Source organism: Rhinopithecus bieti, unplaced genomic scaffold (assembly GCF_001698545.2).
Source record: "Rhinopithecus bieti isolate Rb0 unplaced genomic scaffold, ASM169854v2 scaffold_2872, whole genome shotgun sequence".
NCBI classification, from domain to species: Eukaryota; Metazoa; Chordata; class Mammalia; order Primates; family Cercopithecidae; genus Rhinopithecus; species Rhinopithecus bieti.
In genome coordinates, this window is record NW_016803832.1 from 358104 (window position 1) to 371826 (window position 13723).

The window sequence follows — 13723 nt, forward strand, 5'->3', positions numbered from 1 at the left end:
TAAATGAACCCCTTTCAGACTAACAGAAGATTTCTCAGAAGAAACCTTACAGGTCAGGAGAGAATGATACAATATATTCAAAGTGCTAAAAGAAAGAAACTACCACTCAAGTATACTATACCCAGAAAAATTTTCCTTCATAAATGAAGGAGAAATTAAGTCTTTCCCAGACAAGCAAATGCTGAGGAAATTCATCATCACTGGACCAGCTCTACAAGAAATTCTTGAAAGAGTCCTATACCCAGAGGAAAAAGAACAATAACTACCATCATGAAAACATAAAAACCACTGGTAGAGCAAACATACAAACAAGGAAAAGAAAAAACTTAAATGTAACCACTACAGAACACCATCAAACCACAATGATAAACAATAAGAGAGAAAGAAAGGAACAAACGACATACAAAACAACCAGAAATCAATTTTTTAAATAACAGGAATAAGCCCTCACGTATCAAAAATAACCTTGGATGTAATCAGATTACCTTTACACTTAAAAGATACAGATTGGCTGAAATAGAAAAAAAAAATGATCCAACTATTTTCTGCCTGCTAAAAACTCATCTCACCTATAAGGACACAGATAGACTGAAAATAAGGGAATGGAATAAGATATTCCATGCAAATAGAAACCAAAAGTGAGTAGGAATAGCTATACTTTTATCAGATAAAACAGACTTTAAGTCAAAACAGTAAAATAGACAAACAAGTTCATTGTATGATAAAGGGATTAACTCAGTAAGAGGATATAGCAGTTCTAAATATATATCCACCCAACACTGGGGCACACAGATATTTGAAGCAAATATTATTAGATCTAAAGGGAGAGACAGACTTCAATACAATAATACTTGGGCATCAAATCCCACTTTAAGCATTAAACACATCATCTAGACAGAAAATTAGCAAAGAAACATCGAATTTAAACTGCATATTAGACCAAATGGAGCTAAGAGAAATTTAAAGAACATTCTCCTCATCAGCACACAGAACATTCTGGATAATAAATCATATGTTAGGGCACAAAACAAGTCTCAAAAAACTTTTTTTAAAGCCAAAATCATATCAAGTATCTTTTCAGATCACAGTGGAAATCAGTGACAAGAGGAACTTTGAAAACTGTACAAATACATTAAAATTAAACAGCATGCCCCTGAATGACCATTGGGTCAAGTAAGAAATTAAAGAGAAAATTTTTTTTAAAAAATGTTGAAACAAATGAAAGTCAAAATACAACATACTAAAACCTACAGGATATAGCAAAAGCAGTGCTAAGAAGGAAGTTTATAGCAATAAATGAGTACCTCAAAAAAGTAGAAAGATTTCAAATAATCTAATGATAAACCTCAAGGAACCAAAAATGGAAGATAAAACCAAACACAGAATTAGTAGAAGAAAAGAAATAATAAAGATAAGAGCAGAACTAAACAAAATAGAGACTAAAAAGTACAAAGGATAAATGAAATAAAAGTCATTTTCTTAAAACAAATAAACAAAATTGATATACCACTTGCTACAGTAACCTAGAAGAAAAAAGAAGACCCCAATAAACAAAATCTGAAATAAAAAAGGAGACATTACAACTGATACCACAGAAATACAAAAGATCATCAGAGATTATGAACAATTATATATTAACAAACTAGAATACCTAGAGGAAATGGATAAATTCCTTGACACATACAGCCTACCAAGATTGAATGTGAAAGAAATAGAAAACCTGAACAGGCCGGGCGCGGTGGCTCACGCCTGTAATCCCAGCACTTTGGGAGGCCGAGACGGGCGGATCACAAGGTCAGGAGATCGAAACCATCCTGCCTAATACGGTGAAACCCCGTCTCTACTAAAGAATACAAAAAACTAGCCGGGCGACGAGGCGGGCACCTGTAGTCCCAGCTACTTGGGAGGCTGAGGCAGGAGAATGGCGTAAACCTGGGAGGTGGAGCTTGCAGTGAGCTGAGATCCAGCCACCGCACTCCAGCCTGGGCGACAGAGCGAGACTCCGTCTCAAAAAAAAAAAAAAAAAAAAAAAAAGAAAACCTGAACAGATCAGTAATGAATAATGAGATTCAATCCGTAATAAAATGTCTCCCAATAAAGAATAGTTTAGGATTGGATGGCTTCACTGATTAATTCTACCAAATTTTCAAAGAAGAAATAACACCAATTATCCTCTAACCATTCCAAAAAATTAAAAAAGAGGAAATTCTTCCTAACTCATTCTATGAGGCCAACATTACCTTAATACCAAAACCAGATAAGACACAACAAAAAAAGTAAACTACAGGTCATATCCCTGAAGAACACAGAAATAAAATTTCTTAACAAAATACTAGCAAACCAAATCCAACAGCACATCAAAAAAGTAATACACCATGTATTAGTTCATTCTCCCACAAATCCAAACTGTATCATTCCACCCTGACCCCTCCCAAATCTCACGTTCTCCTCATGTTGCGAAATACAATAATCCCTTTTCAACAGTTCTCCAAGTCTTGACTCATTTCAGCATTAACTCAAAACTCCACAGTCCAAAGTCTCATCTGAGACAAGGCAAGTCCCTTCTGCCTATGAGCCTGTAAAATCAAAAATAAGTTATTTGCTTCCAAGATACAATGGGGGTACAAGCATTGGGTAAGTACTCCCATTCCAAAAGGGAGAAATAAGCTAAAAGAAAGGGACTACAGGCCCCATGCAAGTTTGAAACACACCAGGGCAGTCATTAAATCTTAAAGCTCCAAAATAATCTCCTTTGACTCCATGTCTCACATCCAGGCTACACTGATGCAAGGGGTATGTTCCCAAGGCCTTGGGCAGCTCTGTTCCTGTGGCTCTGCAGGGCTCAGTGCCCATGGCTGTTCTCAAGAGCTGGCATTGACTGTCTGCAGCTTTTCCAGGTGCATGGTACAAGCTGTCAGTGTGGCTACCATTCTGGGGTCTGGAGGGTGGTGAAACTCCTTTCACAGCTCCACTAGGTAGTCCCCCAACGGAGACCCTGTGTGGGAGCTCCAACCCCACATTTCCCCTCTGCATTCCCTTAGTACAGGTACTCCATGAGGGCTCTGCCCCTGCAACAGACTTCTGCCTGGACATCTAGGCTTTTCCATACATCTTCAGAAATCTAGGCAGAGGCTCCCAAGCCTCAACTCTTGCACTCTGTGCACCCACAGGCTTAACACCAAGCATAAGCCTCCAAGGCTTATGGTTTGCACCTTCTGAAGCAGCAGCATATGTACCTGGGACCCTTTGAGCCATGGCTGAAGCTGGAGCAGCTGGGATACAGGGAGCAGTGCCCCAAGGCTGCATATGGCAGCAGGTCCCTGTGACTGACCCATAAAACCATTCTTCCCTCCTAAGCCTTTTGGCCTGTGATGAGAGGGGCTACTTCAAAGGTCTCTGAAATGCCTTCAGGGACTTTTACCCATTTTCTTGGCTGTTAATACTTGCTTTCCTTTCAGTTATGCAAACTTCAGTTATGCAAACTATGCAGCTGGCTTGAATTCCTCCCCGGAAAATGGGTTTTTCTTCTCTACCACATGGGTCGGCTGCAAATTTTCCAAAACTTTTACCCTCTGCTTCCCTTTTAAATGTATAAGTTCGGGGGGCAAGGCAGGCGCCGAGGATTGCAAGGGCTCGTAGTGGCCAGAAACCTGGCTCAGAGTGGTGGCAGCCCAGCTTCCACTGCCCGTGAGCTAAGGACAGTCCACTCCCTCTCGTCGGCTCCAAATCCTGATCCAGGCGGGGGCCAGAGGCCCCTCGCCTCCCCTCTGAGGACCGAAGATGAGCTTCCTCTTCAGCAGCCACTCTTCTAAAACATTCAAACTGAAGAATATCCCTGAAGGATCTCATCAGTATGAACTCTTAAAACATGCAGAAGCAACTCTAGGAAGTGAGAATCTGAGACAAGCTGTTATGTTGCCTGAGGGAGAGGATCTCAATGAATGGATTGCTGTAAATACTGTGGATTTCTTTAACCAGATCAACATGTTATATGGAACTATTACAGAATTCTGCACTGAAGCAAGCTGTCCAGTCATGTCTGCAGGTCCAAGATATGAATATCACTGGGCAGATGGTACTAATATTAAAAAGCCAATCAAATGTTCTGCAACAAAATACATTGACTATTTGATGACTTGGGTTCAGGATCAGCTTGATGATGAAACTCTTTTTCCTTCTAAGATTGGTGTCCCATTTCCCAAGAACTTTATGTCTGTGGCAAAGACTATTCTAAAGCATCTGTTCAGGGTTTATGGCCATATTTACCACCAGCACTTTGATTCTGTGATGCAGCTGCAAGAGGAGGCCCACCTCAACACCTCCTTCAAGCACTTTATTTTCTTTGATCAGGAATTTAATCTGATTGATAGGTGTGAGTTGGCACCTCTTCAAGAATTAATAGAGAAATTTGGATCCAAAGACAGATAAATGTTTCTTCTAGAATACAGTTACCCTCTTGTTTCATCTATTGCTAGAACTATCTCATTGCTATCTGTTATAAACTAGTGATACAGACTTTAAGAAAACAGGATAAAAAGATACCCATTGTCTGTGTCTACTGATAAGATTATCCCAAAGGTAGGTTGGCGTGATAGTTTCCGAGTAAGACCTTAAGGACACAGCCAAATCTTAAGTACTGTGTGACCACTCCTGTTATTATCACATAGTCATACTTGGTTGTAATATGTGATGATTAACCTGTAGCTTATAAATTTACTTATTCTTTTACTCGTTTACTCAGTCATTTCTTTACAAGAAAATGATTGAATCTGTTTCAGGTGACAGCATAATGGACATGAAGAATTTCCGTCAATAATTTATGAATGAGTTTCCAGAACAAATTTCTTAATAACACAATCAGATTGGTTTTATTCTTTTATTTTACAAATAAAAAATGTATTTTTCAGTATCCTTGAGATTTAGAACATCTGTGTCACTTCAGATAACATTTTAGTTTCAAGTTTGTATGGTAGTGTTTTTATAGATAAGATACGTATATTTTTTCAAAATTCATGATTGCAGTTTAAATCATCATATGACATGTGTGGGTGGGAGCAACCCAAGTTATTTTTACAGGGACTTTATTTTTTGATCTTTATTTGAGATTGTTTTCATATCTATCTAAATTATTAGGAGTGTGTGTATCAGAAGTAATTTTTTAATATCTTCTAAGGATAGACCAGGCTTTTAGTCTAAAAAGCTTAATTCAGATAGTAGCTTTTGGCTGAGAAAAGGAATCCAAAATATTACAAGAAATTTAGGTCTCAAAACCACTATTTTTATTATTTCATTATTTTTCAGAGGCATTGAAATTCTGGATTAGAGAATGGAGGAAAATACTCAGAGTACTTGATTATTTTATTTCATTTTATTAAAAAATTACTTCTATGTTTTTATTGTCTTGAGCCTTAGTTAAGAGTAGTGTAGAAATGCATGAACTTCATCCTAATAAGGATAAAACTTAAGGAAAACCACAATAAACCATGAAGGTATATACATCTTATAACACACAAAGTTTTGGTGTGCTACCTATTCTTGAGAGAGTGAGTGAGTGTATGTGTTTAAAGGAAACAAAATGGGAGAAATAAGGTTTTAAAAAATCCTCATTCTGTTAATATTCAAAAGATGGACTGAGCTCCCAGTTGGGTTTTATCTTGTTTTAATTGTTTTTGTATCAAAACTTGAAATTCCTCTATTTCTATTGGGATATAAAAACCTTCCCCTTTAGTGAAGAAAACGTTTAGTTTTATTTGGTTCCTAGAATTTAGTAAACTCTGTCTATTTAAAATGTACTGAGGCACAGCAAGTATTATACTGGAAGACTTGCCAAACTGGCAAAGCTTTAAGTTCATCAGCATTCTATGTGGTTCAGAGCTGTGATTTTTGCAAAGTATTTTATCAGCCTCCTTGATGGCTTTGATAAAGATTAGATTTGATGTTTTTTTTAATTTATTTTTCTTAATCCACTAAACTATAAAGAAAATACTTACTTAGAAACTCCATTTTAAATAATCATTTTCTAGACATTCTTAAATGTATACAGAATTTTAAAGAAAACATTTAATCTAATTTAGGTAGCATCCATATATCATTGAGGAATTCAAGTGTGGGACAGTCATGAAAAAAAAAGAGAAAAGCCCTCTGTTAGACATTCCACAATCCATGTTTTAAGCTTATCCAAAGGTGCAAATGTCATCCATTCTGTATGTTCATGTTGATCATTTGTGAACAAGAGAGCAGGTTTCTAGATGTCACTTAGGATATGAACTGCCTCTCGACTTTAAACCCTGTTGGCTTTACTTTTTTAAGTCCACAAGTGATGAAATTAGTTTCTCAGGTAGGCTTGTACTTTCCTCATTATTTCTAGTATTTCAAATATTGTCAAAGAAAAGAGTTATCACTTTTCTCCATTTATTTTCAGTTATGGAAATGTTCCCTCTCTTCACCACTAAGCTCTAAAGCAAATGAAAGACGATCACATGTCAGGACAGTAGTAAAGGCAGCTTATAAATGGGACATAAATCAGAGATGTGTTGGTATTTTGAGACTCAGACTGTCCTTTTAAAATAAAACAAAACGTTACCAGGTTCCCAAGCCAATCTGGCTTAACCAACAGTGCACCGAAATATTAGTGTTTACCTCCAAGGCTAGGGAGCCAAGGGGAGGAGGAGAATTGGAGGAAGGGGAGATAATGGGAAGAGGATGGTGCCTTCCAGAGTTGGCTAGAGGGCCAACCTTTGATAACAGTTTGATGAAATCAATTTTTTTGTTTGTTTTTTTGTTTTTTGAGACAGAGTCTCACTCTGTCGCCCAGGCTGGAGTGCAGTGCCGGGATCTCGGCTTCCTCCAAGCTCCGCCTCCCAGGTTCACACCATTCTCCTGCCCCAGCTTCCCTAGTAGCTGGAACTACAGGTGCCCGCCACCACGCCCAGCTAATTTTTTGTATTTTTAGTCATGCCCAGCTAATTTTTTGCATTTTTAGTAGAGATGGGGTTTCACCGTGTTAGCCAGGATGGTCTCCCATCTCCTGACCTTGTAATCCACCTGCCTCAGCCTCCCAAAGTTCTGGGATTACAGGCGTCAGCCACTGTGCCAGGCCTATAGAAATCAATCTTTTTGACTCTTCTTACTTTTATCTCCCCATGCCCAAGGTTTGCCTGTTCCGTAACACTCACTTCCTTCCCCCTTGCTAATCAGAATCCATCTCCTCTCAGTGTCTGATCTCTGCTCTTCATACATGATTACAGTTATGGGGTGGGGAGTGCTTGCTAAATTATGCAGTTAATCCTATGGTGCTTTAATTTTCAGGCCTTCAAAAAACACTTGGACAGTGATGTGCAGATTTTTAAACAGTTGAACTTCCTTGTACTACAGTTTTTGTATTAACAGCCAAATTTGTCTTTCATTCTTCAGATTGTGAATAAAGTGATTTTTACAGGGCTTCCAGCAAAGTATTTCCTTTCATCTAAGGCTTATAGAACCCTAGCTCATATAGCTGCTTACATGAGAAATGCGAAATCTGTATTCACCATGACTTTAGTAACAAAGGTAAAGTTTTTTAGTAGTGCCAAGGCAAGAGGAACAATCTTGGTGGTAATACTAAGTTTTGTCAATGTTGTGGTTTCCTGATTGTATTGTTGGCTTTCTCTCTTGAGCATTGAGGTTATACTAGAAGTAGAGCTTCTCAAACATAGTATCATTACCTCATAAGCATTAACAAATCAGGCCCAAAGAGTATAAGTCCTAGAAATTTGTTTTTAAGCGGCCCTAATCATGGTGCTGGTGCTACCGCCTTGTTTTAGGAGCCTGCCTCCTGTCAGTATGAAATCCTCACCTGAAAAATGACAGCCTGGACACCAAACACTGAGCACCTTCAACAGGCACATTATTTCCCCCGGGATCAGTAAGGGGATTTGGTTTCTACTATTGTAGAATTCTGAAAAGAGGTAAAGTAGTAGTCCTTTGGTCATCCTATTTTTGCTTTCAATTTTGATATTTCAGACTGTAAAAGGCCTTGGGGGATGATAGTACATGTGGTAGCAGTAATTTTTTTTTTTTTTTTTTTTTTTTTTTTTTTTGGGGGGGGTCTCGCTCTGTCGCCCAGGCTGGAGTGCAGTGGCCGGATCTCAGCTCACTGCAACCTCCGCCTCCCGGGTTCACGCCATTCTCCTGCCTCAGCCTCCCGAGTAGCTGGGACTACAGGCGCCCGCCATCTCGCCCGGCTAGTTTTTTTTTGTATTTTTTAGTAGAGACGGGGTTTCACCGTGTAGACCAGGATGGTCTCGATCTCCTGACCTCGTGATCCGCCCGTCTCGGCCTCCCAAAGTGCTGGGATTACAGGCTTGAGCCACCGCGCCCGGCCAGCAGTAATTTTTTTGAAGCAACTGCACTGACATTCATTTGGGTTTTCTCTCATTATCAGATTCTATTCCAAACAAGTATTCTGTAGATCCAAATGGATTACCAGTGTGCTATAGACTTCTTATTATAGAACAGCATTCTATTCTACATCAAAAATAGTTTGTGTAAGTTAGTTTTGGTTACCACCTAAAATATTTTTAAATGTTCTTTACATAAAAATTTATGTTGTGTTTTAAAATCCTTAGGTGCTTTATCTATTTTTCTAAGTCAGTTAACTGTACTTTTAAAAAAAGTATTTTGTATCTACTTTTGTAACTTCGTCAGAATAAAATATATTGAAAGCAAGAAATGACTGATTAAAGTATGTATATCAACACACACTTCTATTTAAGTATAGAAACTTGAGAGTTTTGCAGGTTCTGTGGATTTTTGAGTACAGCTTAAATTTGGAAAGTTATCTTTGCATATTATTTAGTAGCTAACATGTTTTCTTAGCCCTTAAAAAAGGAAGTTCCTAAATGAACTAAGTATCATACTACTAGGACCCAACCCCTAAGAAACAAACTATTCCTCTAATAGTGGCTAAAACCCATCCCAAACAAAAATACTTGGTCTCCTTCCTGCCATGCGAATCAGGCTCCAGATCTCTTGTACATTCCTGGTTGTGAGATAGTAGAGTTAAAATTAAAAACTTAATGAATGTGGCTAAATAGTACAAGTTAACACTGATTTTATTTTTTTGAGATGGGGTCTCTGTTGCCCAGGTTGGAGTGCAGTGGCACAATCTTGGCTCACTGCAACCTCCGCCTCCCAGGCTCAAGTGATCCTCCTGTCTCAGCCTCCTGAGTAGCTGGGACAACAGGCACGCACCATCATGCCCGGCTAATTTTTTATAATCTTTCTGGTCTCGAACTCCTGAGTTCAAGCAAGCTGCCTGCCCTGACCCCAAAGTGCTGGGATTACAGGCGTGAGCCACCACATCTGGCCTAGTTAATACTAATTTTGTATAAGCTATGAGTAAACTAGCAGTATTGGATTTCTTTTGACATTTTCAGTAGGCTTAAAATCATCACAAAAATGATAAGTTTGTAAGGGTATCTAATGGCTGTTTCAAACTTTATAAAATAATAGAATAACTCAGATAATCTTTGGGAGAGCCAGACTCTGGGTTTGAACCTGCACAGTCAGAAACAATGTCCAAACTATGCCATGGAGCATCTCTGACAAATACCCCATTCATGTCCCCACTAGGTATGGACATCACAGCCTGCACTGTCCCTACTTAGGTGCGGATATTAGCCTGCACCATTATCACTGGCCACTAGATGCCAGTCTCTGCCACAGCACCTCAAAAGCTAGCTACCTTTTTAGCTTTTTACTGGAGTCCTTTAGTACGTTATCTCATTTAATCCTTAAAGCAACCTGGAGAAAGTGATTGCAATTAAGAGGTATACCAGAAATATTTCAGTATTCTTTAGACCATGCCACATAAGCTCAGACAAGTTCAAATAGCTAGTATATAGCAAGTCTTTCTCTGGATTGCATTTGCAAAAATTCTGCATGCTCAGCAGTGCTAGGAAGCTCTATAAAATAAAATGATGGTGCAATGAAAAATCATCCCAATGAGGTTAAAAAAGGAGATGCATCCAAAGAGTTCCTACCTAATGAATTTTCTGAGTTTCAGATGTATATATATGTATGAAAGCTATGAATGATCATGGACCAATACAACTGAAGAGAACAAGAGAATCTCAAGGTCACAGCAAAAAAAGTAAGAGGCAGAAAGGATTGACATTTCGTGGGACTAAATGCATTTCACTTGTTTTAATCATAAAGTAAAACATTTGCTTCTGTCAAAAAAAAAAAAATATATATATATATATACTGGAACTGTTGGAACTAATTTGGAAGCCCAAGATTGGTCAGATCATCCTGCAAATCCTTTTCTAGAAGAGGTCAAACTTAAACCTGTGGAGCGCAAATTGCTGAGCCTCTCTCAGTTCTGTTCAGTAATCACAGTGCATGCACTTTTTGTCCCATACTGGGCTGTTGACAGATGACTCAAGCAAGGCTCTATCCTCATGGAGCTTATAAACCAGTGAGAACAGACACATACATAAATTCATAGTTGTAAAAGGCCATAAGTGCAACAAAAGTTATAGGTAAGTTGCAGGCTCTAAGCTTACTGTGAGGCAGTCAGAGGTGGCTCTTTGGAGAAGACAAGGCTTGAACCTTAAAAGATGGGCAACTGCATAACCAAACTTGTAGTATAGCTTATGCAGGGAGGTGCAAGTATAATATTACTAGAGGGTAGATTTCAGTTGGACAGGCAGATAGTGGTTAAATCATACAAAAGAATTTGGGAGTTTTGCCTGTAGGTAGGTGATGGGGAATCTGAAGGATTTCAAGTAGTAAATGTTTTCATTTTATTTTACTTATTTATTTGAGACAAAGTCTCACTCTATTGCCCAGGCTGGAGTGCAGTGGCTCAATCTTGGCTCACTGCAACCCCTGCCTCCCAGGTTCAAGCGATTCTCCTGCCTCAGCCTCCTGAGTAGCTGCGAGTAGAGGTATGCGCCACCCCCCTGGCTAGTTTTTGTATTTTCAGTAGAGATGGGGTTTCACCATGTTGGCCAGGGTGGTCTCGAACTCCTGACCTCAGGTGATCCACCCGCCTCAGCCTCCCAAAGTGCTGGGATTACAGGCATGAACCACTATGCCCGGCCTAAATGTTTTCATTTCAGATGGCTCTGACAGCCTAGGGGAAACTGAGGATAGGGGGAGAATGGGGCAGAGAGTAGCTCAGAGTAACAGTATGGACAATTGTTAAATTATGGGGAAGAGGAAGGTTAGAGATAAGCAAAAGTACCCTTTTTTTTTGGAGACAAAAAACTGGTAGAAAGGCCACCGCAGCCAGCTAATGGTTTGTATTTTTAGTAGAGACGGGGTTTTGCCACGTTGGCCAGGCTGTTCTCGAACTTCTGACCTTGGGTGATCCGCACGCCTCGACCTCCCAAAGTGCTTGGATTACAGGTGTGAGCCACCTTGTCTGGCCAAAAGTACCATTTTAAATAAAAGGAGGAATTCTGGCAATACAAATCTGTGAGCTTGCCATGGGTCACTTGGTTACAAGTGACAAACCGATTAAACTGCCTGTAGTGCTTATTTCCAGCATTGCTGGTTTCCAGCTGTACAAGCAAAGTCAAACCTTTGTTTGTTTCTCTTTATCTGTTTTCTTCTTTGTCTTGCTTCATTTCCAAAGTAGCTCTCCCTGCATGGTTGCAAAGATGGTTGCCAGCAACTCCAGCCTTTCTACCAGCTTAGCAACAGCCGAAAAAGATCAATGTCTGGGAACAATAGACACTGGGGAATACAAGACGGGGAAGGAGGAAGGGGTAAGGGTTGAAACTACCTATTGGGTACTATGCTCATTACCTGAAGGACGGATTCATTCATACTCCCAACCTCAGCACCATGCAATATACCTCTGTAACAAGCCTGCACATATACCCCCTGATTCTAAACTAGAAGTTGCAAAAGCTATATACCTCTGTAACAAGCCTGCATATATACCCCGATTCTAAACTACAAGTTGCAAAAGCAATATACCTCCATAACAAGCCTGCATATATATCCCGATTCTAAAATAGAAGTTGCAACAGAAAAGGATCCATTTGTTTTTTTTTTTTTTCTTTGAGAAGGAGATTCGCTCTGTCGCCAGGCTAGAGTGCAACCGCCACCTCCCGGGTTCAAGCGATTCTTCTGCCTCGGCCTCCTGAGTAGCTGGGATTAGAGACATGCGCCACCACGCCCAGCTAATTTTGTATTTTTAGTAGAGACGGGGATTTCACCATGTTGGTCAGGCTGGTCTCGAACTTCTGACCTCAGATGATCCACCTGCCTCGGCCTCCCAAAGTGCTGGGATTACAGGCATGAGTCACCATGCCCCGCCAGGATCCATTTCTTTAGTTCCAGAAAAGTCCCTCTACCAACTCTCATTGGTCTGGCTCAGATCTTGGGGCCAACCCTAAGCCAATCTCTGATTAGCCAGACTTGGGTCCTGTTTCCATTCCTAGAGCTGGGGATGGGTATGCCTCATCTAAACCATGCTATCTGAAGAGCAAGGGAATGGTTTACCACTACTGCCCTGCTTGAGAAAAAAATTTTTTTGACAGTTTAAATTGCATCATTGACCACAATGAAGAAAACTTAGAAGTTAGCATATCATCTCTAAACATTTTAAAGGAATGAAGCAGAAAATGTAAGACAGGCTAGTAATTGATCCAAAGGAGAAATTCTGAAGGCCAGAACATAGGAGTCAGCTAATACTGTAATAAATAATTCAGATAATATCCATATAGAACAACTGTAGGTCCAATCCATCCAAGTGCAACGCTGAAGGGACGTATTGATTGCATAGGCCAGAATGTTGGCAAAAACCTGATAAATCCTGCAGGGTGCCACCTGACCACGTGCTGCAAACAAGTAACAGCTATAGAGAGGAGAGGCTTGCGTTCAATTTCGGCTTTGACTGGTCTGAAGACTCCAGAGGCGGGATGAATTTGCGGACAGTTCTACCCCATCCCACATGGCGTCAGCTTCCCTTCCATTCTCATGACTCCATGGTCCATGGCTCCAACCTGGGCCTCTGTTAGGCTGTGTCCTGTGGCACCTTAAACTCAGGCAAATTAAAAACTGTTCGTGGACTCTACTCAGCTCCCACCTAACCTTCCATCCAAGTCATTGTCCAAGCCAGAAACGGGAGTCATCTCAGATACCTTTCCCACCCTCACCCCACATGCAATCGCTGGATTCCATTCACCTCCCAAGTGTCTCAGTTCATTCTTCCATCCCTCCCGCCACTGGTTTAGTTAGGCCCCTCCATTCTCACCTGGACCATCGCTGTAGCCTCGGAGCTTCTGACTGTGTCTCTGGCTGCAGCCCCTACACGCCCTCCTTCTCACAGGAGCAGAGCGATCTTTCTAAACCGCGAATCAAATCCTTCCACGAGTCCCCGCACCTGGAGCGATGGCCAAGCTCCTCAGCTTAGAAGCTAGGCTGCCAGCGTGTGGAGTGGGAATGGAAAAGTACATCGGGGCACGAGGGGTATTCGGATGAGGGAAGGCCAGTATCGGGCGCTGAGACCTTGGAGTGTTTCCGAGCTGAGGAGGAAGATATTCACGCGGGCAAGGGGACCCTATCCGTGAAACAGGCCCTGGGGAGGCTGAAGGAGCGCGGCGCGAGCGAAGGCAGAGGGTAGGGCCCCGAGGCCGGCAGGCGCTGCAGTGTCTGGGGTGGCGAGTCAGCCAGGGCCAGGGGAGGCCTGGGTGGAGCCGGCAGGCCGCCGGGAGCCTCTGGGGGC

General features: G+C 40.9%; 1 long non-coding RNA gene and 1 pseudogene across 2 annotated transcripts; one reads left to right on the forward strand and one right to left on the reverse strand.

Annotated features, from left to right (window-relative positions):
- Window positions 1-3780: 3780 nt before the first annotated feature.
- LOC108517113 (MOB kinase activator 1A pseudogene) lies at window positions 3781-7440 on the forward strand (annotated as a pseudogene). The gene has a single exon (XR_001882006.1). The product of XR_001882006.1 is annotated as an MOB kinase activator 1A pseudogene (transcript).
- A 5078-nt stretch (window positions 7441-12518) lies between these two features.
- Window positions 12519-13706, reverse strand: LOC108517123 (uncharacterized). Its single transcript, XR_001882007.1, has 2 exons — window positions 13253-13706; window positions 12519-13033 (listed from the first exon to the last, which is right to left on the reverse strand). It is a non-coding gene; the product is annotated as an uncharacterized LOC108517123 (long non-coding RNA).
- Between the last annotated feature and the right edge of the window lie 17 nt (window positions 13707-13723).